We start from the raw sequence: 27,197 nt of genomic DNA, 5'->3' as shown, positions 1-27,197 counted from the left end.
ACAGCCATTGCTCTTGCCCTCTTAAAATGAAGGTTTATAGAAATACAATAACTAGCTCACACAGGTAATAAGTCTGTGAGCTAGGAATCTGATCTGAAACCCCTTATACTTCTACTGCTGGTTAATGAGTGTCTCTTAAAGGGAAGATTGATTCCTGGACATGAACAAGTTAGGACCCCTATTCTCATTTCCATATATGTATGCTCAAATGAGGGCCTTACCCGTTTGGACAACTTTAACATTTCGCTTTAATCATGGGATGATATTTTAAAGGTTTAACAACTGGTATGTCAGAGGCACTAACCAATTAGAATTGATGCAGTCATAGCCTGGAGTAGAGACTAGGAGGCCCAGACATTGTCAGGTTGCCTTTTTGGCACCAGCTCACAGATATGTGTCTAGAATCCTAGGATGAGTAGCTATAGCATCTAGCATATCAGTTGTTTACCAACTTGTATGAAAATATTTTTAATATTTCAGTAATCAGCATGGCCATTCCAATGTATCATGACTAAACTTCAGCACAGTCTGTTGTCCAACAGGTCAACATCATAAATAGTGTTCACTACCACATTCATAAGGACAACGCTTAATGAAGTTTTTGTGTGCAGTCCATAAGAGTGAAACGATTTCCTGATAAGTGAATGAACATGCTCTTCAGAGCCTTTGTGGGAAGGCAGACTGGAAATATCAGGCCCACTGTTTCTCATCAGTTCCCCAGGTGGTTCTTAAACTATGAATAGTTGGAGTTAAGACAAAGAACAGTGTGCCATATGTTCTATGTTCAGTGTGCCACATCTGACTTCTATATATTTCTTGTTTCAAAACTATGAATCCCTAGAAGGCAAGGGCTATATCTTACTCATCTCTCTCCCTATTGCCTGCACAGTACTTGACATACAGTAGGATACTTAATAGTTACTGAACAAATAAAAGCATTGGACCTCAGTAATGAAAGACTATTCTATTGGTAGGTAATCAAGAGGCATAAATTAAAGAAATCAAACTCACCTCCTAATTTTGCTAAAATCATTAAACTGGCTAAAGGATTGCCTTTTAATCTACAGAACAAAGAAAAATAGTATAATTTCCCCATTGCAAAAGTGTGAAGCAAACTGCAAATGTTTATAATAACCAAATTTTTAGTGAAACAAATCTGGATGCAAGCACAGTTATTTGAATTAACTGCTCGCCTTCCACCTTTCATTTTATATATCACCACATGAACCTTTCTCCTGATACTTTGTGTGTGTGTGTGTGTGTGGTGCTGGAAATTGAACCCAGCGCCTTGTTGGAAGGTTCATGAGCTACATCCCCAGCCCTATCAAATGAACCTTTCAAATTTAGCTCTCTAGAATGTTTTCAAGATTCACTCAGTGTATGATGCTTCAATGTTATGTAGCAACTTTCTTGTTATATTACATTAATATGTCAGGAAAGACACTACAAACTAGGTTATTACTGTAATCCTGAACCTGTAAACCATATGTTGAACAATCATAACCTGTAGAGTTTGATGAAAATGCAATTATATGTCTCTTGCTACTTCTTTTTTTTTCCCCCATGGGGATTATCCTGTCCTGTATCTAGATGAAGATATAGGCAATTCTCATTACTTTTCTGCTCACTTTTAGGTCTCTGAAGTCTTTTTAAGTTGCAAACACAATCTCAGTTGAGAAACTAGAATGCTAGCCTCTAGCATGCTGGCAACATGAGCAATCTAAACTCACAGATTTGAAGTTGAACGTGAAATCTTTTCTGCTTCCCAGGCTGGGCTATTGCAGTGCTCTAGAGGGGACAAGGCCTTTCCCTGCTTTGTGAGTCCCACCCCTCTGCAACTCCATGATGTGGATAATGCATTTCCTTCCATTTACCACTTCCTGCTTGTCCCACTCTTGTCAGATTCTCTCCTGCAGGTCCCATCCTCCCAGAGGTTCCTCTTGGAGAGGACTCAATATGGGTACCAGATCATTCTGCTGTAGAGTATGATTTGGAGTTTAAAGTTTCAGAGGTAGCATAAGCATTTCTTTGTCATCCAGACAATGACAAAGTGCCAGTGCAAGGGAAGATGGCTATTTGAGTCATGCAGAATGATTTTAAGTTGGATTAGCTAAGAGCCAGGTGCACAAGAGCTCAATATTGGAGCATGGTTGAATTGTCTATAAACTTCATCAGAGGACTGGTAGTGGAGTGTTGTTATAGTTGAAAGGTATGCCTGCACAGAAAAAAATGAAAGGGGAGAGGTAAGAGAATTGAATTTATATAAAGATGAACAACTGTCAGCATGTACCATGAATTGATCTTTCACACGTAGTTCTAATTTTTACCCTAACCCATGAAGACACAAACTATTTTCACTTTTGTATTATGGAAACTATTAAGTATACAAAAAAATAGAGAAAAATGATATGATGAGCACTCATGGACCTGTACTTCTGCCTTAACGATTATTAAAAGTTTACAAAGTAATCCCCTTTTGAAATGAGAAAAACTGAGACTCACATATAGTTGAAGCAATTTGTGCAAGATTCCATGCCTAGTCTGTAAGTGGCTAAGCCCAGATCTATCTGACTTCTGAGCCTAAGTTCTTCCTCCTATATCTTGCTCTTTTCCTAAAAACTATCACCTTTTCTTTTTAAGAACCTCTCAGGTTCAGTCTAGGAGCACTTCCTGTAACAATGGAAAGCCAACCAGTTGTAACTGGTTCATCTATCCTTCTTAGACTTAATGTCATTTATTCTAAGTCTTCCATTTTAAATTTTATTGTAAGCAGCATTTCTTCTCTTGTAACAACTTTATTATATAATCTTCTTGGTTAGCTCATGTTCTTATATTGAAGAATTCTTCCCAGCTTTTTTCAGTGCTTACCAATATTTTTTCCAGGGTGCTGCTGTGAACATACTATTTTTTGCTCAGATGAGTTATGAACGCTACCAGCCAAATATAGGATTGCTGAGAGAAATCTGAGCAGCCAGCAAGAATATAGAAATCTTGCTTTCTACATTGATGTTAAAACATAATAAATACATAATTATGTAACATTTATTTGTAATCATCTCAGGGGTTGAAATGGTAGTCTCATGATGCTTGCCTGTCAACATATACAGACATTGTTTAGTCTGTTCAGACAAGCAGAAATAGTCAAGATGAATCAAAAATACAATATATTTTGTAATGCCTCTAGTATTTTAGATTTAATTTGCTTTAAACAGTAGTCTGCTTATGTCTTCATTTACATTGTCCATTTGATAGACTTCCTCAGCAGTCCTGTGCTGGTAATTAGTTGGCTTATTTATACCTTAACACCTTGAGCTGCTACATCTCATTTAACTTATTGCTCTTTAAAGTTCTTGTAACTCAGTGCTTCTCAACCCTGGAAACACATTAGAATTACCTGGGGAACTTTTAAAAAATACTGATGCCTAGGCACCATCCCAGACCAATTAAGTCAGAATCTGAGAGTGAGAGTTGTAGCGCCAAGAGCCATTGTGGCAGTTCCTAACCTTGACCAGTGCCACTCACAGCACTGTGCTCAATGAGAGTTTGAGGTAATAAAAATAGCAATTTACTTTATCTCAACCCTTTTACTTTTATTTTTCTTTTCTTGGAAGTAATCTAAAGTGTACATATGTATATGATTACATACCATCATATTCATAGGTTAGCAGAGCTTAGTGTGTTACTACTTGCTTCAAGTGCCATTGCAAAATGCAACAGGATTCTGGACGTAAGAGTCTATTGAACAGTTTTTAAAAGGTTCATTTGCTTTACCTTCAGTTTATGTAGTGCAAAGGGAAAAGGGCAAGGAGACTCTATGAGCAAAGACAAAGGCAATTGAACAAGCACAGAATATGTAGGGAGCTAAAGGATTTTTATTATGACTGGGCCTTAGAAAAGGCCCAGGGGGAACAGGTTACTAGAGAAGTAACAAAGAGCCACATTCTGAAAGACTTGGGATTCATGTCAAGGAGTTTGATTAGGAGTGGCTACATAATTTGTGGGGCCAATGCAAAATGAAAATATGAGTCCTTTGTTAAAAAATTAATTAAGAGTTTCAAGCCAGCCATGGTGGTACATAATCTCAGCACTCAGGAGACTGAGGCAAGAGGATCTTGAGTTCAAGGCCTGCCTGGGCCATATTGTGACACTTTCTCAAAAAAAAAAATTTAGTATGCCAGCAGAAGAGTGTTAAACCAAGCATGAGGTCCTTCTAAGCATGGGCCCCCAAGTGACTACACAGTTCATGGCCATTATGCTGGTCCTGGGTTTAATTACATCCTGAACTTGATGGGAGATGTGAAAGATTTAGTCAGGAGAGTGACTTAAAGGTTTATTATAAAGGATATTCTGACCACTTGGTAGAAAAATGGATTGTTGCTCATAGAGACAATGTACTAGCAATTGATTTTATGAAACCTGATGTGTTTATGTCCTTATTTTTTCTGTAATTTTTAATTCTTGGGATGGCAATAGTAGTGATAGTACTAGTACTGGTTTCTATTGGCGTGGCCACTAAGCACTTTCATATACAATACTGCCTTTGATCCTTCAACCATCTAATTACCAGGCAAGGCATATATTATTATCCTTGGTTTACAGATAAGGAAACAGTTAAGTGACTTGACAAAAGTTACATGACTGGTGATTGATGAATCCAGGATTTAAATCAGCCTTTCTTACATTTATACTACTATTTCTACTCAACTAATCCTGCTAGTTTTATTATCACCATCTATTTATCGAAGCAAATTTTAAACACCTATTTGTGCAGTATTTCAGTGAATTTTACTAAATTGTAGCTGAAATCATTGCCTACAGTGTTTTCAGAACCCTTCATACAGACATCCACATAATGAATTTTTTTAGTTTAATACCAGAAAGGTCTTTATGTAAAAAGATGTCTGTTTTCTTTTGGTCCAGCATTAAAAATTATGACACATGTATCCCTCTTTTTGCCTAGCTATCAAGGAACTTAAATTGAAGATCAGTACTCAATTTTCAAAAATAGCTTATCCAGTACCTCAGCTCCTGTAAGAGAGTATATACTGTTGTTATCCTATTTTCACATTAGGTTTAATTTTTATATACTAAAATTTATGTTACTTCAAGTACATAAGTCAAGATTAAATGATAAATCCTTAATAAACTAAATAATAACCACCTGGAAATTTATGCAACCACAGAAAAAGTCCTTTAATGACTGAGCAATAGTGTTACCTGACTTACCTATTCAAGCTTATTAAAGCAGGAAGTAGCTGACAAGTCAGATAATCATTCCTGTATTAAATGAAAGATAAGATTGAGTGGTAACAGGAAAGTTTAAAAACCTGTGTGAACCTGCAAACAACTCATGCCAATAAAACTACTTTTAGAGGTTATACAATGCCACTATAAATTTTAGGACCCCAGTATTCTATTCAACATCTGTCTCTCTAGTCATTCAGGCTCAGCCTTTATAAACTTTATTTTAGCTGTTTCATTAATTTTTTTATTATTTATTATTTTTATTTTTTTATTTATTCATTTGTACATACATTGTTTGGATCATCTCTCCCTCCCTGCTCCCCACCCCCTCCCTCTCCCTCCCACCTCCCTCGCTTCCATGCAGAACTTGTTCTGCCCTTTTCTCCAATTTTGTTGAAGAGTAGACATAAGCAATAATAAGAAAGAGATAGCGTTTTTGCTAGTTGAGATAAGGATAGCTATACAGAGAGATTCCTAGCATTGCTTCCATACACAAGTGTATTACAACCTGAATTGATTCATCTCTACCTGACCTCTTCACTCCTTCCTGGTCACCTTCTCATATTGACCTCTGTCATTTTAAGGTTACTATATTAGCACCTCTACAATGGGCACATCAAATACTTTCAAGTTTTGGGTTTCCTACCTTTCCTATTCCTCCTGTGTGTGTTCTCCCCTTAGTGTGTGGCACATGTCCAGTAATATTACTGCATTTGTTTTAGGTCTAAAGTCCACATATGAGGGAGAACATACAATTTTTGGCCTTCTGAGCCTGGCTAACTTTGCTTAAGATGATGTTCTCCAGTTCCATACATTTCCTTCAAGTGACAAGATTTCATTCTTCTTCATGGATATCCCCAGGAGTGGGATTGCTAGATCATATGGCAGAACTATGTTTAGATTTTTAAGAAGCCTCCATATTGTTTTCCAAAGTGGTTGCACCAGCTTGTATTCCCACCAGCAGTGTATGAGGGTTTCTTTTTCCCCACATCCTCACCAACACCTGTTGTTGGTGGTGTTTTTGATGATGGCTATTCTAAAGAGAGGTGAGGTGAAATCTTAGTGTGGTTTTGGTTTGTATTTCCATTATGGCCAGAGATGGTGAGCATTTTTTCATGTGTTTTTTGGCCATTTGAATTTCTTCTTTTGAGAAAGTGCTATTTAGTTCAGTTGCCCATTTCTTAATTGGTTCATTGATTTTGGGAGAGTTTAATTTCTTAAGTTCCCTGTATATTCTGGTTATCAGTCCTTTGTCTGATGTATACCTGTATTACTTTTATAGATTTACGTATGTTGAACCACCCCTGCATCCCTAGGATGGAGCTGACTTGGTTGTGGTGAATGATCTTTCTGATAATGTTGTTGGATTCAATTTGTCATTATTTTTTTGCTTGGACCTCTTCTCTTTCTTCAATGCCCATGATTCTCAGGTTTGGTCTTTTGATGGAGTCAGTGAGTTCTTGCATATTCCTTTTGCAGGTCTTGAGTTATTTGACTAACAGTTCTTCAGTTTTTCCTTTAATTTCTATTTTATCTTTGAGTTCTGAGGTTCTGTCTTCTGCTTTTTCTAGTGTGCTAGAGTGGCCTTCCACTGTGTTTTGTGTTTCTGTTTGACTCTTTTCTGAGGTTTTCCATATCGTAGGTCACTTCTGCTTTAATATTTTCTATTTTTGTCTTTAATTAATTTATCTCTCTATAGTGTTCTCTGTTTCACATTGGTGTTGATTTAGGGCTCCTATGAGTGCATTGATTTGTTTCTGTGTCTTCTCGTATTGTTTATTTTTGGTGTCTTGAAATTTCTTGAGTGCATCTTGTGCACTTTGCTTAACCATGTCTAGTATCATCTCCATGAAATTCTCAGTGATTACTTGCAGGATTTCTTCTTTGACGTTGTTTTTGTGAGTATTATTGGGTTCCTTGGTGTCATTTATCTTTGTTTTGTTGGAGTCTGGAACTGGGTATCCATTTTCTTCATTTCCTCCTGAATCCTGTATTAAATTATTTTGGGGGGAGAGTGGTTTCCATCCCTTTGTCTTCTTCCCATTGCTCCACTTGGTACTGTGCAACTATGTTCTTGATAGGCTAGTTGGTGGTTTTATTCACCTGTTTTCTTTCCCTTGATTTAATTTTTGTTTTGTGGCTATATTGGGATTTTAGCTAGGTTGGTGTGCTATTTCTGTCCCTGGTCTGGGTGTAATTTACAACTTTAATACCTGACCAATAGTTTACATGTTACATAGAAGACCCCTTGGTGGTAATATCTATAAGCAGTGGGAGTTGGGGAGGAGTTAACGTTTGTAAGGCTAGCTATAGAAATTTGGGGAGTTATAGGGTGGAACTAAAAGGGAAGTGGCAAGTGGTATAGGGGAGTGGGGGAAGCGGTGTTGGGGCTGCTGGTTTTTGTGGTCCTTGTGTGTGTTTTGGTGTATTTCTGTTGTTGTAGTGGAGGGTGCTTGTGTTAGGGATTGCAGAAGTTGTATAAAGTTGGTATAGTAGGTTGGTCAGAGTGTGATGAGTGTATAGGGGCAGGGGTAGTCTGGTGACAGTTTGGCGGAGAATGGTTGGGGAAGGTGAAGGCTGGGGGAAAGAGTGGGTGAAAAGGGGCATAATGAGGTGATTGGGAGGGAAGAAATGGATACCAGCACAGGAAAGGAGGCAGAGTGAAGGGGTGACAGTAGGTATAATAAAATGATGATTGTAATGTTGAGAGTATAGAAAGAAAAAATATGATAATAAGAATAGAAATAAAAACAGAAAACCCACAATAACAAAACAAACAAAAAAAACCCAAAGAAAGCCTTGGGAAAAAATGAACAAACAAACAAAAAAATTAAAAAAAGAAAAACACCAGGTTCAGGAACAATAGAATTTCAGTCTTAGTTTAAGTTCTGGAATTACTCGTCAGGTATCCAGAACCGGATATTGGCAGATAAGCAGATGCTCTGATGTGGTCTCGCCAGATGATTGGCTTGTGAGTAGTATTTTGTTCTTCTGTGTATTAAATTGAAATTGTGAGGTGAGGTAGCTTTGCCAGATCATGCAGGGTGGTCAGAGCTATTGATTTCCTCAGCTGATAGCAGTGTTTTCCTTCAGCTGCAGCTTCTTGGTCAGCTTCTCCCTCAGCAAAGTGTGGCAGTTTAAGTTTGCCTGCTGTCCTCAGGTTTAGGAGATCAGCTTTGTAGTCCACTAGTTGTCCTGCTTTGGAGGTGGCTTTTCGCTGTGCTTGTTTACTGGGATTTCTGCACTGGGGGCTTATTTATTAGCCCTGCCCCCTTTCTCTGTGGCCAGTTCAGTGTTCTGTCAGCCCCCTCTGCTGTCAGAGTGTTATGATGGTTTGCTGTTTGTTTTTCAGTTTTGTGGGACAGTTTTACTTTGGGTGCTGCTTATTCGCGCAGATGAGCTCTGTGATCTGCTATCTGCCCTGCTTAAGAGAGTAGCTTATCACCTGCCTGCTCTCAGTCTTCACTGCATTTCCAGTGTTTGTTTACTGATAGTTTGAGCTGAGATTAGCTCCTTGTTCTTCCCCCTTTCTCTCATGCACTTTTCGCATTCCCGCCCCCTCTGCTGTTGTGCTAGGTTACAGTTCACTTTTTGTTTTTCAGGTTTTTTTGGGGGGCGAGCCAGTCTGCCCAGGGCCTGTGCTGGTTTATCCTGGCGTGGCTGGGGGAGTTCTGTGTGATGTGTGGCACTAACCTGTTTGGTCTGTTGAATGTCTCACAGGCAAGTTTGGAGCAAGCAGCAGCAGCTGTGGCAGCAGTGGCAGCCTTCAAGTTTTCTCAGTATAATGTGTTGTGGGGAAGCTTTCCACAGTCTAGGTTTCAGGTTGTTGAGGTTTGATTTTGGTTGATACTTTATTTCCGCTTGATGGAGAAGAAGCAGAGAAGGAAAGAAAAAAATAATTGCTGCAGGGAAAGGGTTTCCCAGGGGCTGGACCCGCCTTGCTGGCTGTGCAGAGGGTTGCAGCTGTTAGGTTCAATTTAAGGCTGATTTGTGGGTCAGTCTTTGAATTTTTTCCTGCACCTAGTTTGATGGCTAGAAGCAGTCAGAATTACCCAAGTGTGGCTCCAACGTCTCAGGGAGGTTTTGGAGTCATGGAGCTTAGGCTATCTGCTTCTGTATCTTAGTTGCCATTTTTGATTCTCCCCAACTCTTTTCTCTTAGCTGTTCTATTGTCATTTCTTTAATTGTTTTGGTTTTGTAGTATAACTAGAGATTTAGTTATTTAAAGATCTAATGTTTCATAGTAGATATAACAACTGAATTTGGGGAATGTTTGTTTTATAATTTTTTTTTTATAGAATCACTGTGTTTGGGTTGTTTTAGGTGTTTATTTCCTTGTTATAATTTAAGCAGTTGGACTTAATTATACTCTAGAGAAAAACAACATTAATAGTTCTGGTTTCACATTTTTTTGATTCTCTTTGTTTTGTTCTAATTTGTACATAAATAATGATTATAGTTCAGAGTAGCTACCTTAAGAGATAATATTTGAATTTAAAAAACTACTTCATTATGACCCAGGCACTCGTGGCTCATGTCTGTAATCCTAGCTACTCAGGGGTCAGAGATCAGGGGGATCGCAGTTCAAAGCCAGCCCAGGCAAATAGTTCGTGAGACCCTATTTTGAAAAATCCTTCACAAAAGGGCTGGTAGAGTGGCTCAAGGTGAAGGCCCTGAGTTTAAACCCTAGTACCAAAAAAAACCAAAACTCTACCTAATTTCTTTTGTTATAACGGTACTTTAGAGGTATCCATGTAAAATTTGAGCATCTGAGACCAAATAAAATACAAGCTGCTATGTACAGAAGATATTCTATAAAAACAGCTTGAAGGGTGGTATTTAGCAGAATATATTGGTTGGATCCAATCTCTAGTCTATCAGTTGCCCCTATACCTGAATGGATTTCTTCCTTTCTTATCTGGGGTAGGCTCACAGTTTATCTTGTCACAGCCCTTGCTGTCTACCCCTGGACTTCACCTCTGAAGTCATAGACAACCCCTGACTTTCACCCATAAGTTATTTAATGGTGACCAGCCTGCTTCCTTTTTTCTTTCACTACCAGTGCCAGATCATCCAAGCAAGATTTCTAGAAAGATAATACTGTTACTTATTAGGACTAGAAGGTAAGTTAGAAACATTCTAGTACATTGGTCTTAATTTATGGGTAAGAAAACTGAGACCTAGAAAGAAGTGACTTACATCTACATCAAATACCACTTTGTGACATGTTTATTGGAATCCAAAGATGAAAATTGATCCTACAGAGCTTTGTAGAGTTTTTAAAGAAATTACATTTTCCTCTGATTTATTCAAGTTATATTTGTGCATATAGTTACAGGAGACAGGCTAGTTTTCTTATTTTATTTCACATAGATAATTACAGGAATGTCAAGCAACCTCAAGAAAAAAATCTATAGTACTTAACATAACAATTTAGATGTATCATACTCTATTGAACCTTGAAACTATTTTTTACATACTACCATCATTATATTGTTTTTTTCTCAAAAATATGTAGGTCATAACAGTTGAATTGTAAAATTGAGAGTAGTTTTATAGTTTAGCAAATTTTCAACTAATATTTATGGAGTTCCAAGTCCATCACATTAGATTTATGTTTTATTTACTCCATTAGTATAATTCATCTTGCCTTTGTATATGAAACACTTCATCTACTTTTGTAATTTCCTTCTTTTCTCATTTCCCTTGGCAGTCTTAACCCATCTCATAACTTCATTCAATCCTTCAGCACATAGGACTATTATGTTTATGTCTCCCTTTTTTGCTCAGTCTTCCACATACTAGACCTAATTTTTTCACCATTATGTATACATTTATACATGTATAGACATATGCATATAGGTATGTATGTGTGTATGTTTTTATATTCAACCCCCAAGCTTATTATATTTTTGTTTGAGATTGGTTTCACTATGTAGCCCTGGCTGGCCTGGAACTTTGTATGTAACCCAGACTAGCCCTGAACTCTCCATCCTTCTACCTCTCCATGCTGGGATTAGAGGTGTATGGTACCACACCCAGCTAAAGTCAGTATTTTAATAATAAATTAACTCACCTTCATCTGGAAACTGTTTCTTTAAATGTTACTATCTCCTTCCTTAGTTATATAAGTTGAACCTACATAACTAGGAGGGGTGGGTTTATTGATGCCTCTCTCTATTGACACATTGAATAACAATAATAACTATATATATAATTTTGCCATTTGTTTAGCACTTACCAAGTGCCAGGCCCTTAACCTTTCATTTTCAGAATAATTCATGAATTCAGACTTATGATCCCCATTTTAGAGTTGAGTCAACTAATGTACAGGGAAATTGGGTAGGTTACAAAGTCAGAAGACTAGTAAATGAAGGGATTCAAATCTACATACTCTAACTCCGTAAGAGAGACTCTTAACCACTTTATTAAATTGTTTATTCAATTCTACTTCCAGAATAGATTTATGTCCATATTTTCACATTATTATTATTATCATAAAAGCTCTCATCACTTCTTGCCAGGACTATTGCAGTAGTATTGCAGTAGAAGTCTAACCAGTTTCCCCAGATTCTACCTCCTTCCTGTCCATTTCATATACTGTCCTGAGATAAATCTTCCCAAATCATGACTAGGTACATTTAGCTGTCCATAACCTAAAGAAAAATGGAGTGGCTCCAAACTCAATAGGTCTTTATAAGAATTTTCTCTATTACCCCTGATTTGTCCTGTGTGCTAAGAAAACCTAATTACCTTCTAAAATATCATTCTCTTTATATATTGATTAATCTGTGACTGAAATTCTCAGCTTTATGTACTCATTTGTTTATAAAATTTTATAATTATCCATATTATTACAATGTCCTGTGTATATATATCTTTAGAACATACAATAGCCAACCATATGTAAATCTTACTTGTTTTCCCTCTGAAAGCTTTAAAATTCTTTTACATGTAAACATATGTTATTAATTTATCCCCAAAATTGTTTTAATGTGTAATTGGTATGATTGTAATTTTACACTATAATTTCCCATTGTCTGTGTGAACATGTTAGGAACACTAATCTTTATTTGAATATGAAGAAGAAACTTTGCATGCTTCCATTAAGATATGTGCTTCTTTGGTTCCTCTTTTTACCAAAGACATGAATTTATATCATGGCTGGCTGCAGTTTTAGGTACTGGCTGTAAAACCTTTTTTGTTACTTTTTACAAAGCTAACTAGCTCATACAAGAATCAGACTCATGACCTTGGCCTCATTAGAACCATGAGCTAACCAACTCTGGCATATAGAAATTACACAAGCAACAAATCATAAGAGAAAACAGAACTGTAAGATGGCCTGTTGGGAAATAATTTTCATAAAGACCATATCCAAATTGTGACCCACACTTAGCAGCTTATATCAAATTCTTGATCTTGGAGTTGCTTCATTTTAAGAGTGAAAAACAATATAACAATAGCGATAGAGACTAAAAGCAGGGTGGTTGCCCTGATATACTATTTTCTTTCTTATATAATTTAGATTTATATAGAACAAGGACTCTAACCATCTGTCAGTAATATGTTTTTATCAGTTTTCCTGTAGATTTTTATTAATGGAAATAGCACTGGTGGCAAACATGAGCTAATTCGTGGAAGTATCCCACACAATTCCCCAAACAATGCTGCCAGTTTATTTCACTGTTGATTTGTAGTGCACTGATTTTTTTTTTTCTGTGCTATTGGACTGAAGCAGAGAATAAGAGGAAATTGCCGTGGTTCTAGTGGTTTGGATAAATGGACAAATGCTAAAGATTACCATTGGTATGACTTTTGCCCCCACAATAAGCATTACTATTACCAATGTTTTGTTTCTACCTTACAAAATGTAGGTTAGAATTTGGTAGCTGATTGTGTGTGTAGTGTGTGTGGGGGGGTGTGTGGTATGTGTGTGTGAAAACAAGCCTATTCCTGATTGTCTTCTACATTTCATAACTTTAGGAAAATTCTTTAGTTTGTATAAATAGTCAATGTGATATTAACTGAGTTTTGGGTATTTTTTATTTTTGTTTTTTATTTGAAATAGCTCAAGAGAGACACATGGATTGAATATGATATCTGACATTATTGATACTATATTTAGTAATAATAAGGAACAGTCAAGGGAATTTTAGAATTTCTTTTCAATATGGAAGTGAATCTACCATCTGAGAAATATAACACAGCTATTTAAATCAACTAAAATTTAAAAGAAATTGAAGATTAAATGATAACATTTAAGAAATCATGTTTGCAAATCTCATTTGAATAGTTATAAGTATAGAAACTTGTCATTAGACAAGTCAGCATAAAGAATTTGTTATTAAATCATTTATGAAATTATAGGTTCAATATATGTTATTTTGTCACGTTTACTGTCAAGGAACTATCATTTGTTCTCTTACCTGTGTGGGTTTGTCCTTGTAATACAAACTAGGAAAGATGGTTAATTTGCTGGCCTTCTTACCTTTAATTGTTCACATTTTTGAGGCAGAATGGAACAGAAGGGGTGTTTAATTTAGTGTTACACACTTTAAAACATCTCCCCAGGTCAAATGAACATTCACTTCATTACTTTTTAGGTAAACAAGAAATAATTTGTAAGTGTACAGTCTAAGACAAAAATATAAAGGGGCCAGCATAGTACGGGCAAATAGTATCTATAAATACTAATAATAACTACTACCACCAATAAGGACCTCAAATAAATTAGGCTGCAGACTTTATATCACTATTACTATTAATAATTTTAATATTAGTAACCATTAATACTATTACTTTTTTAGGTGACAAGGTATATACATGAAAACATAGCAATTCACACTTAAATATAATGAAGATACTCAGTGAGGGTTACCATCAGTCCATATAGATGAATGTTTCATTTTGGAGAGTGCTGATAGAATATGCTAGAAGGAACTTGGGATTCATGCCTGTAACCCAGCTACTTAGAAGGCCAAGGTAGGAGGATTGAGAGTTCAAGGCCAGCCTGGGCAACTTAGTGAGACCCTCTCTCAAAATAACATGAAAAAAAATTGGAGGGTAAGGCTGTAGGTCAGTGTTAGAATACTTACATGCATTGCAAGGCTCAGTGTTCAACCCCCAGTACCAGAAAAAGCAAAATACTAGAAGGAAAAATATAGGCTCCTATGTTACAGTCTTCATAGACGGATATTTATCTCATATGAATGCATTAATGGGAAAATATTTTAGGAAGATGTAAATCATAGATTTGAATTTTAGATTTTAGAATCACAGAGTACAACTCCCTTATTTCTGAGACAAGATGAGATTTGTTAGTGGCCAAACAAGATCTTGGACATCGGCTATCTAATATAGTAGTCCAAGGTGCTTCCATTTTAACAACCTCACAGCAGAGTTCAGTATCTATATTACAAAGGAAGTATTAGCTATCACTCTAAAGAAAATGTTTTTGTGTCAATTAGTTAAATGAAGTTATGCATATGCATTGGAGTGATACAACTATACTGGCCAAAGTAAAAGACTTTCAGTTAAGACTCTCTCATCAAAGCTGCCTAATAAAAGCCACTTATATTTAATTTAGTCCATATGTCATACATTTAAAATGCATTCAAAATCAAATATCAAGACTAAAATTGTACTCCAATAGAAAAATCATGGCAATTTTCTTTTCATTCAAATACTAGTTAAGATTTGTTTATTGCACTTCTTTCTTTTAGAACTATAGAAGCATGAGAACTCTGCTTGGTAATACAACAAGAAAATATGATTATAGATATAAATGATGTAACAAGAATTCTGTTCCCAATTGTGTCTTATAAGACTGACAAACATTGAATTAATGTTGAATAGGTAATTTGCAATTCTATGTTATTTACAGAGATGTCATATTTTGCTATTCCTAGGAACTTGTGTATGAGTTTGTTTTAGAGGTTTTCTGACACCCAAGACTTCAAAAAAATGACAGATTTTCCCTGTAGCTATTCATAGAATAGTTGTACATTGTTCTTCCTATAGTATGTAGCTCTCTGTCATCTGTTTGGTGGCATAACTTCTTGGGATAGTTAATGATTTATAAGATAAAGAATAATAAATGCATTCAACGGTGAAGTACCTATTCAAATTTTGTAGCAGATTTGATTGACAGTGACCAAATCCTAAAAGATTTGAACTCCATCTTGATTTCTTATTTAGTTGACAAATGATCACACTCCAGAACATCGTACTAAGATTTGTGTTACTCAGATTTCTTATCATTTGGATTTCTGAAGAAAGAAAAAAGCTGTCCAGTGAGTAGTAAAGATTATTATTTAGGAACATGAAAAAACATGTTTTCCTAAAGTCTTAGAAAATTTGACCACTTCTGATTCTATTGTGAGAATAAGTTAAAGACTCTAAGTCTCAAGCCTTTTGTTATGAAAAAACAGAAATACTATTTTCTTTTTCATATTTTTATATAGAAAGTATACCATAGGTAGTGAAATACATTCTTGTAATAACAATATAGTATGTAGTTAGATATAGAATAAATCAGTGGAGCTTTACAACTTTACTAGAACCTCATTCTTGTACCCTACCAAGTCCAAATTGACTACTAGTAACTGGTAATACATTAGCTAGTTTTCAAAAAATAGTCAAAAATCATGGCTCCCTATTTCTTGATGATATAACAAGTGTGATGATTTAAGCAGCTGGACAAGTAGCTTTTGTGTAAATTTGATGCCTGTACTTGATGACCTCATGGTATTCAGAGAAATAAGATAAATTCAGTTAGCTCTTTGTATCTGTGGGTTCCACATACATAGATTCAGAAAAAAAATTGTATCTGAATTAAGCAGACAGCATTTTTTTCTCATTTTTATTCCCTAAGAATACAATATAACAGCTATTTACTTAGCACTTCTGTTGTATTGTGTATCATAAATAATCTAGAGATGATTTGAAGTATACTGGAGGATGTATGTAGGTTGTATGCAAATATACTATACCATTTTATATAAGAAAATTGAGCATCTGCAGATTTTGTTACTTGTGGAGGGAACATGGAACCAATACTCCACAGATTCTCAGTGGTAGCTGTATGTACAATTAGAAGTGAGTTATGCCCCTCTGTGAAAGAGTTTAAACATTTCAATAAAATGTGCTACATATGATACTTTAAATATGGTCATTATATATGGTACCTTAACTTACATAAGATATCTTAAGTTAGAAATTGTTTATAACAGTTTATAAAAAAAAAGCAAAGTATTCAAAATGGTTTAGAGCCGGGTACTAAAGTATATTAAAGATTACCAGATTGTTCTTGATAATATACCTCCCAACTCCTGATTCAGTTTTAACAAAATTAAGGATACTTTAAAGGTTTTGCTGAACCATTAATCCTTAAACAAAATTTCAAACAAAAATGATTAAATAAAAGAAAAATATGCCATTCATTTTTTGAGGATATCATCATTAGCTCTGATTTCTCATGCATATACTTACCTCAAGACCAGCTATTAAAAATTATTCTGAACTGGCTGTTGGTGGTAATCCCAACACTTATTGGGAGATTGAAGCAGGAGGATCATGAGTTGAAGGCCAGCCTGGGATACATAGGAAGACAGTCTCGAAAATAAAATTCTTAGGAGATGTCTCTTATACCTTGCATAACCAGATGATGTGAGGAAAAGTAGCTTAATTAAGAACTCATCAGTTCAAGGGCTGGGATGTAGCTTAGTGGTAGAGCACTTGCCTAGCATGCATGAAGCCCTGTTTTCGATCCCCAGCATCAGAAAAGAAAAGACAAAAATAAGATCTCAGTTAAACTTTGGTTTTATTCTCTTGACATTCTTAGTACTTGGCTTAATTTTTGGATTTTCCGATTCCCATGTCACTTTATTTTTGCTGTATGTAGATTTGTTTCAATTTTGGTTACTTGATATCTTTGATCAGTAAAGAGAAAGAATTTTAAATAGCACTGAATGGATTATGGTCTGTTTCCCAATTGTTTTTCCTTTCCAACTGGAACACTAGGTCATCTTGTTTTCCCTACTAACAGGTAACACTCAACTATAATTTGTGTTTTATAGTGTAGTTTTATTTTTTAAGTGTGTGTATGTGTTTATGCAAGGTCTTGGTTTGTAGTTCAAGATGGCCTTGAACTCACTTTGTATCCCTGGCAAACCTCAACCTTGCTATCCTCTTGCATCTGCTTCCAAAGAGCTATCGTAACAGGTGTGCACTACCATGCCTGGCTGTATTATACTTTTTAAAAAAAGAGATAGTTCAAAATTCTTGACATTTTCCTCTATTTCTTAGTTCCATACTATTCAGAATATGTTTCATACTAGTCTTGATAAACTAGCATTCTTAAGATAAAAAGGACATGATAGGTTGCTGTTTTGAGATGTTGAAATTATGTTAAATTATACATGGAAGATATTATTTATTGAGTATAGTGCTTGCTCTCAAACTGTGTTGTACAGAATATTGTTCCATGGGATGTTAAAATAACTTTGAAAAAGAAAAAGGGAAAAAAAGGTGTGGCAGTAGTCAGGGGACTTGTCTATGGCAAATAAGTTGTGGATATACTGGTTTAAAAAAAACAACCAGTTCTACTTATTACAGAATTTCTCATGATTTTTGATATGGTGATTTTGCTATAAATCTCTAAGAGAAGCTATGTTACAAAGTATTATCCTAAATTATTCACCGTGGGGGGTGTATGTGTGTATTTTTTAACATCGCAAGTATAGCTTACAGTTTGGGAAAAGGTCACGGTGTAGTTATTCTTATATGTATAAAAGATAAGTAATGTGGGCACTGGACAAAATCATTAAAATGTTATTTGCAAGGTGCCTATAGACCTTATTAGCAAAGATTTCTGATCATAGGGAAATCTCTATCAAAATATTCAGGGGGAAGATATTCAGATAGTATTTGACTATTAAAAGTCAAATGAGGGCTGGAAGCATGGTGCAAGGGGTTGAGCACTTGCCTAGAAAGCACAAAGACCTGAGTTCGACCTCATTTGACTTTTTTTCTTTCTGAAGTCAAATGAGGCTGAACTTTTTTTTTTTTGTGGGACTGGGGTTTGAACTAGGCCTTTGAGATTGCAAAGCAGGCGCTCTACTGCTTGAGCCACGCCTCTAGTGCATTTCACTCTGGTTATTTGGGAGATGGGGGTCTCACAAACTGTTTCTCCAAGCTGGCTTCGATCCTCCATATTCCCGATCTCAGCTTTCGAAGTAGGTAGGATTACAGGCATGAACCACAAGTGCCCAACTGATGTTGACTTTTGAAAGATGAATTGATAGTACTCTTGGTGTCGCACATAGGAAAGAATAGAATACTTTTAACTACTATATGAATAAACAATATGGATTATATTATACCAAGATTTCAGAGTGTTATAAAGCTATACATGAATGCCAGCCTTGTTATTGTTAATTAGTAAGAAGGATATGGCTTTCAGAACATGTGATCCAGTTACACCAAGGTACAGTAAACACTGTCCAAGCACTGTCAGTTTGTTAACATTATTGGTGTGTGGGTTACTTAAAACATCTTAAAGGTGCTTAATAACAGAATTATTTGATCTGAAAATAAATAACAGTGGTTGAACTTGAGTAATTATAATGACACTGTTAAGAATGTGGGACTGCAGTGAAACCGTGATCGTGAAAGAGCCACATGTTACAACATCAAACTCTCTGTGAACAATTACTGAGAGCAGTATAAGATTGAAAACAGCCCAGGTAGACATATTGCTAGAAACTGTTGCCCTAGTTCTGTAGTTTCAAAATAAAGTATCAGAGAATCCCATACAAGAAAAGCACTTATACATATCTCTGTGATGGTGCTCATCTCATGATGTTTGATTCCATTTTGATGGGTTTGTTGATAGCATGATTCCTGTTGTCACTATGATTTGTGTTTATTATAGCTGTTTCCTTTTAAATAAAGGATGCTATTGCATAAAAACACTGACATGAAACTGTCTTTTCAGAAATTTTATTCTGTGCATTGCTACACTTACTGTGATGTTGTAAAGTGAGTATTTAGCTACCAATGGGGTAGGATTATACTTTTTGATGTATCAATCCATATGCTTTGTTGTTTCATTATAAGAAAAGGACCTATGGTCATATTTAGTTTACATTTGTAAGGTACTACACACACTTTCAAGGAGAAATAGCAATGTACACAATACAGTGTGGCGGCATAGCCTTTGATAGAATAACTAATAAAGGACTGTACCAAGGTGAGTATGAGGATGTGGAAAGGGGGAGGGTACTAACTCACTGCAGTCTAAGAGTTCTGGGAGGAAAATATCCAGAGTTAGTAGGCATCATCTATCCAAGCTGATCTGAGGTAGTGCCGAATGCCATAGCTAAGAGTAAGAGCTAAGAGATTCCAGGCTGGGAGCATACACAAGGAAGGGGAGTCAAGAAGGCAGGGAGCTGTCACTAAGGGAGTTCAGCTAGTTGTGCTGGATAGTGTTTTTCTCACCTGGAGCTGCCTTTAACAACCTCATACCTAGTGACATTTTAAAGTTTCTGTCTGGCACCAGAAAGGTTTGCTAGTAAAATAAATAAAACAAAGTTGAATGGAAAGTATGAAAAAATAAATAAAGTAAACTTGGCATAGTTACTTTACAATGTTCTAGCAAAATATCATTGAAGGCATTTTGTCAGATACAAACTGGCAACAAACCGAACCCACTATTTCTTCTCTCCCCCCTTCTCAGGTTAGAAAAAGTTCCCAGTTTAATTAACGAAGGATACACTACATCTTAGCAAATAAGGACAGAATACATCCAGCAGGATTTAGCATAGCTCTCTGCCCTCACAGCTGCTTCAGAAGGCAGGGCTGGTGTGTGGGGAGCTAGGAGAGTGAGGAGTGGGACATAAGAATGGGACATAAGAATGAGCTTGCTGTCATCTTACTTTAAGCCGTCACTAGATCTAGAAAGTACAGATCTTCTTGTACCACTGCTCTTTCACACACAGACCCATCATTAACCATTGAGGAAGAAATTCCACAACCTGTAAGCATGTTATTGAATGGAAGGTTTATAAACACTGGGCATTTCTTATCTCAATTAAATTCAACATTACCAGGACCAAAGAAAGTAGAATCAATGTCAGCTGGCCTAGAATAATATCTCTGTCTTCATTCCCCTGCAGTCTGTGTATTACCCCATTTCTTATCCATGTGCATGCATTTGATCGGGGTAGTTATGATTCTACCTTGTTTGGGGAGGACCACAGTCTCAAATCCATTTCCTCACAAGTCTTTTTTGGTATTTATCCAACTTAGCTTCTTGGAAGCAATAGATAAATACTTGCTTTGGAACCTTATCCTCTGTCTCAGAGGAACTGGCTTTTAGCTTTCTATCTGAAGTAGGGATGGAGATAAGACTTTCTACACCAAAGAGACATTTAAGAAGCTTGAGAAGTGAGAAAATCTGAAAGTTAAGGAGCAATGAGTTGTTACATTTAATTGGATTTTGAGATAGATAATAAATTGTGAATGGGGAAGTACAAGATAAAGTCAGAATTGTCCATTTAGACCAGGCCCCCCAGGGTCTTGAATGGCTGAAGAAGAAACTCTTACTATACATGTAAATGAATTTAGGGGTAGGAGCCCACTGTAAGAGGGCACACTTGAAAAAAAGCCATTGTCTAAATCCCAAACATAATTTTATCCATTATAGAACCTTTGCCATAAGAAGCTAAAATTTTATTTCCATAAAAGTAGAAATAGTACAGATCACTGTATGTGCATATGTGTGTGTGTGTCCATGAAAAGAGCCTTTGTGTAAGAGCTTAGAGTGTTCACTTGTCTTTCAGATTTAATCCTTTGTTTCATTTGGCAAACAAGTTTTGCCCTTTGAAACAATCCTGCCTTTCATCAGAAAAGGAAACCCTTTCTATTAAGAGATTGAATGATCAGTTGATTAGAGAAAGACTATAGCTAATCTATTGGCTTAGAGCCAATAGATTTTGCCTGAAGAGACTGAAATTTTATGTTGGTTCTCTTTATTTTTTCATAATATTTACTAAGCTTTTCTAGGTTTTATATTCAGTTTTAATAGAAGATTATGCATGCATGAGCACATACTGTTAGTTGTGAGAAAACTACCACAGACAACTATGTTGGCATGACTAAACGTCCTTTAGAGGTTCATTGTTTCTACCTAATTTTGTTTGTTTTCTTTTGTTTGGTTTTGTTTTGTAGTGCAGGAAGTAGAACCCAGGGCCTTTGTATGCTACGACTGGACTATACTCCCAACCCCTCTACTTAGTATTTTTATGCCTGCCATTTGGAGACCTGGCATTATGGTAGTATTTGTGCCTTAGGTGATTTGAAATGTAGATCATACAGATTCTCCAAACATAGTCAAATGAGTCTGAGAGATAACATTATGAACTACTTTTCATTAGATTCTTGAAATGAAAAGGAATTGTTTTCACACAGTACCATAACTATATAAGCACTAATTTGTTGGACATGGATATTGGCAGTGATTAAAAAAAATACTGTTTGAGGCAGGGTTGGAAAGAAAGAGAATGACCTAGGCGTAAATCACATACCTTTCTAACTAAATGAAAGAGTATTTCATTACTTTTTAACCTACTCTTCACTTACAGCTGACTAACTCATTTCCAGGTCTGAAATCTTCCCATAGTGTGCTTATTAAGTCCCCAGTATTTGAAGTGGTAGAGCTGCTCAAATCCTCAAATCTTGCCATTCTGGTTTGTGTGCTATACTCATTTTCCCCTCACTTTTGTACCCTATAGGTCTTATGTGTTAAAAAGCCTCTGCAAGCAGATTTCGTTTCAACATTTTTTTTTATCAGTGACTTGTCTCAATTTTGCTTTTGTTGTTTGGGTTTTTTTTCTGCTGTAGTACTGAGGTTTGAACTATGGCATGCTTACTAGGCAGGTACTCTACCACTTGAGCCATTCTGCCAGCCCCTCATTGGTACATTCTTAAGGCTTAAATAATAATGACATACCTGCCATATGTAGTATCTCTGGATGCTGCATTGGCTTTAGCAATAAGTATTTTTGTTCTAGAAGAGCCTAAAGGAACTGTAGTTACACTTTTTAAATGCCTTGTTTTAGGGGCTGAGTGTGTATTTCACTGGCAAATATTGTCTAGCCTGGGAAAGGCCTGGGTTTGATCCCCAGCACTGCAAGGGAAAAAAAAAAAAGACTTAAATGGCTTATTTTGCTAGTGTTGCTATAGAAAATGTTTTATAAATAACATTCCAACCACACTTTTTCTCTTAACTTCATTATAGCTGCCAGAATGTTTCCCCAAAGTATTTTTATGTCTATGAAGAAACCGAAGTGTTTAGATACTAGTCAGTTCTCAACCATTTTTATAGGTGACAGCATTAAATTCGAGCTATACAAATATAGTAGATAATTAAAATACCATCTCCTCTTGTAAAGGATCTGTTTGAGTACTTGAGAGATAATTGGGTCACTTCGATGAGGAAACCCAGAAAACAGTGTTAGGGGTCAGGGTATCCTGAAGTCATAAACCTATTTCTTTTCTGTCCATTCTAGTCTTATTATAACAAGAAAGTTAGTGAACAAGAAATCCTGACCTTACTAGGGCAAAAAATGAAAGGAGAAGATAAAGGTTTAGGCCAGTGTTGTATTCCTAAAGTGGAAAGGATACTGAGTGATGAAGAGGATGGAAGTACACTGCATATGCACAATATGAAGACATCATAATGAAACCCACGAAAATACTATTTAAGGGCGGGGAATGGAGAGGGAGAATGGGAATATTATGGTGGGGTGAATTTGTTTAAGGTATACCATACATATGTATGGAATTACCACAATGAAGCCCCCTCATATTATTAATGTATGATAAATCAAAAAGAAAAAATACAAGAATAAAAAGAGAACACCATACAGATATTTAAAGAAGTCCTTACTATACTGCTTTACTGGGCCCTCTCCAAGATTAACACTTACTGACTCATGAGGCAAATGATATTTCCTCACTCTGAATTTGCCAAGGAACACAATTGCCACCAAGGAATAAGCATGAATGAAATTTTAAGTAGAATAAAGAAGGAATTAACTTTATTATGAATGAGCTTTATTTTGAAGATTCATCCATTCATTCAGTAAAAATTGAGTGCCTCCTAATGTAGTAGATACTATTTTAGACTCTGTTGTAACACCACAGTATACATAACAGATAACAATGCCTTCCTGGGGCTTCTATGCTAGTAAGGAATACAGTCAAAATAAATAAATTATGAGATCTGGGTGTGTACCTCAGTCTTAGAGCACTTAACTAGTGTTCACAAAGCTCTGGTTTGAACCCCAGCAGTAACAATGCAAAAAGAAAAAACAAAGAAATTATAGAGTGGAGAGTATGTTAGAATATGAAACAAACTTTATTGAAGCAAACTTTATTGGCATGGTGACTTTTGAATAAGAACCCAAATTTAAATCATGCAGATATATAGGAAAGGAGCATTTCAAACAGAAGGAGGAATAAGATCAAAGGCCCTGAGGCAAAAAGCAGGCTTGGTGTGTTTCAGGAAAACCATGAGTCCTGCTTCCTGCAGCAGACAGAATGGGGAGGAGAGAGTAATGAAAGATAAGGCCAGAAAAGTCCTAAGGAGGGGAGGGAGTTGCACACCTTAATGATGTCAGACTGTATAGGTCACAAAAAGAATCTGAGCTTTCACTTAAAGAAAGATGAAAAGTGTTTTTTGAAAGTTTTGAACAGAGGAGAGACATGCTCTAACTTAGGTACTAACAAATCCACTCTACCTACCATAGTAAGCACACAAGGGAGATATGAGGATGGGTAAGACACCTAAAAAATTAGCATTTGTTGCCCTCAACGCAGAGAAACTAAAGCAGATACCTTTAAAGCAACTGAGGCCAATAGGAGAAGGGGACCAGGAACTAGAGAAAAGGTTAGATCAAGAATTAACTTAGAAGGTAACTCACATGCACAGGAAATCAATGTAAGTCAACTCCCTGTATAGCTATCCTTATCTCAACTAGCAAAAACTCTTGGTCCTTCCTATTATTGCTTATACTCTCTCTTCAGGGGATGAGGGAAGGGGGGAGAAATGACCCAAACATTGTATGCACATATGAATTAAAAAAAAAAAAGGAAGAACAGATTGAGCTGGGCGCCGGTGGCTCACGCTTGAAATCCTAGCTGTAATGCAAGGCCCTGGGATTGATCCCTCATACCTACCAAGAAAACAAAAAAGCAGCATACATTAATATGTTAAAAATTAGTGTTTTTTAAAAAACCATTACACTATACAAGTTCTATCATTTGTTTTGAGCCTATCTACATCTACATCTGAATTTTCTTAGATAAGCCAATGAATACTTTCACTGTTCTCAAGCAGCAGCATGTCTTCCAAGGACCATGGTGTTATAAAGGGGAGAAAAGGTGGCAGGGAGCCAGGTGGCTTCATCAGTTAGTATGAGCTGTCTTAATCATAGCATTTTTCTGTTGTAGCTAATAGCCTCAGCTCCATTTCTGTTCTCAGGATAACTCAGCATAACACTTAAAAACCTTCTGATAGTATTGTCACAAAGTAGCTCTAAAATGTTGCTTTCAAAATCTATCTTGGCCCACCTAATGGAATGGCACACCTACTTTCCCTTATTTGTAGATACACACACACACACACACACACACACACACACACACACACACACTTTGGGCTCCTAAGCAAAGGTTGTGTATACTAAATTACAAAAGGACGAAAAAGCGGGGCACCGGTGGCTCATACCCATAATCCTAGCTACTCAGGAGGCAGAGATCAGGAGGATTGCAGTTTGAAGCCAGCCCAGGTAAATAGTTCACAAGCCCCATCTCAAAAAACCAGTCACAGAAAAAGGGCTGGTGGAGTGGCTCAAGGTGTAGGCCCTGAGTTCAAACCCCAGTACTGCAAAAAAAGAAAAAAGACCAGATTGTTGAAGTCAGGCATGGTGGCACATGCCTGTCATCCCAGCAATCAGGGGACTGAGGCAGGAAGATTGTGAGTGCAAGGTCAATCCAGGCTACATAGTGAGTTTGAGGCCAGGCTGGGTTACATTGTAAGACCCTGTCTAAAACCAAGAAAAAGAAAAAAAAAAAACAGATTGAGAAGTATGGCAGGCAAGCTAGAGAAGAAGTAATTGAAATAATCTGGGCTAGAGATAATAGTCGTTTAGACGACAGTAGTGTTAGTAGAAGTGGTAAAAATAGTTGCATACCTAGATGTATCAGTTTGAGCCATATGAAAGTGCTAATATTTGATCACTTTTAATCAATAAAAACTATAATGTCTCTGTTTCAGTTTGAGCCATATGAAAGTGCTAATATTCGATCACTTTTAATCAATAAAAACTATAATCTCTAATGTCTCTGTTTCTAAGTTTTTGAAAGTAGAATGGATAAAATTTTACTAAAAGGATAGACTGATGGGCAGAACTTGAGAAGAGAGGAGTCAAGAAAAACTTTCAAGTTCTAACCTAAGCAATTGGTAAAATAGAGTAACATTAACTGAGATAGTGGTGAGCCTAAGGCTACTAGATGGACACTTTTTGGAGCTCATTAACTTTATAGTTCATTTACTGAACTTTAATTTCAGGCATCTATTTTGTTGCTGTTTACCAGTGGCCGGCCACAAGTAGGCACTAGATAGTAACATGTGCTTGATTTATTATGGATATGTCCTATTGCTGACAAAAACAATCATGCTTTCCTAGTAATACTAATTGATATGGCGTTTTTTTTGTGTAAGAAGGGCAGTATGTTATTTGTGTCTTTTATATAATATGGTTTGAAAATGTGGTTTCAATATTTTTTTATACTATGCCACTTCTCTTTCAACTTTTATTGTCTAAGCTTATTTTCTTCCTGCTTTATTATATTCTTTTATGATTTCCTGTCACTCTAAATCAGTTGATACTCAGAATATATGTTGGTACATATATTTTGGAAAAATTGTCTTCATGTTCTATGATGAAGTATGGAAAACAGGACCATGAAGTCAAGACAAAGTAAGGCTCTCCATTTTGTAATACTACTCTGAGGAAGCAATGAAGGTGAATACACACGAAACCAAGTTGAATGACATGACATCTTATTTACATGAATGACCTTAACAGCAGTGTGTGTATGTGTGTGTGTGTTCATAAAAGTGAAAGTAAAACATTTGATAAATATATTCTCTTTAGGTATGAGGCAAGTTTACCGTGGCAAAATACAATATTGTGGAAAATCTATACTATTGAGTTATATTAAAATCAGAAATTAGCAAACACTCTTAGCAATTTGTTAAGAATGCTGATACTATGCTTTTAACAGGAGCCACAGTATTTGTCCATGAGGAGGTCTATCTTGCTGTGACTTTACTTTTTTGTTTGACTAGCACTCTCTGTAGTATATATCTTTCTGTACTATGGGGGCTGATTTCTTCTTCCGTATTTGAATTTATAAAGGAAAAAATAGAATTGGATTGAAAATTTGTTAGACAATTTGAAGGAATACTTAAGTGAGTCCTTCAGTTTGTCCAAAATTAGAGATCATAAATGCTGTTTGATCGTGCTTCTATTTTCAAAATAACATGTGTATGAGCATAAGTGGTGCCCCAAGTCGCTCAAAGGCAAGCTTGGTTTTCTTGCTGAGAATTTTTTTTTAGCTGAACAATTCTTAGAAGCAGAATTCATTCATGTAGTTAATGTTTCCCACCCTCAGATATGTGGTAAAAAAGGGAGATATGATGAGAAATAACTCTACCCGTTTTTATGGAAACATGCTTTACATATATGCCTGAATACTGAGTTTTATTTATCATTCCCCTTTTTATTAGGCTCTTCTTCTTCTTCTTCCCTTAAAGACTCTTAAAAGAGAAATAAAACAAGTAACGTAAGGCATGATGTGGTATAAGAGAGATACACTTG

At 36.1% G+C, this 27,197-nt stretch overlaps 1 protein-coding gene across 4 annotated transcripts in view; it reads left to right on the top strand.

Annotated features, from left to right (window-relative positions):
- The window catches only part of Diaph2 (diaphanous related formin 2), an 879,521-nt gene that overhangs the window by 590,819 nt on the left and 261,505 nt on the right, over nt 1-27,197 (top strand). The window lies entirely within an intron of this gene.

The sequence above is a fragment of the Castor canadensis genome, chromosome X (assembly GCF_047511655.1).
Source record: "Castor canadensis chromosome X, mCasCan1.hap1v2, whole genome shotgun sequence".
NCBI classification, from domain to species: Eukaryota; Metazoa; Chordata; class Mammalia; order Rodentia; family Castoridae; genus Castor; species Castor canadensis.
The sequence above is the reverse complement of the archived record's forward strand: the minus strand, read 5'-3'. Positions and strand labels throughout refer to the sequence as shown.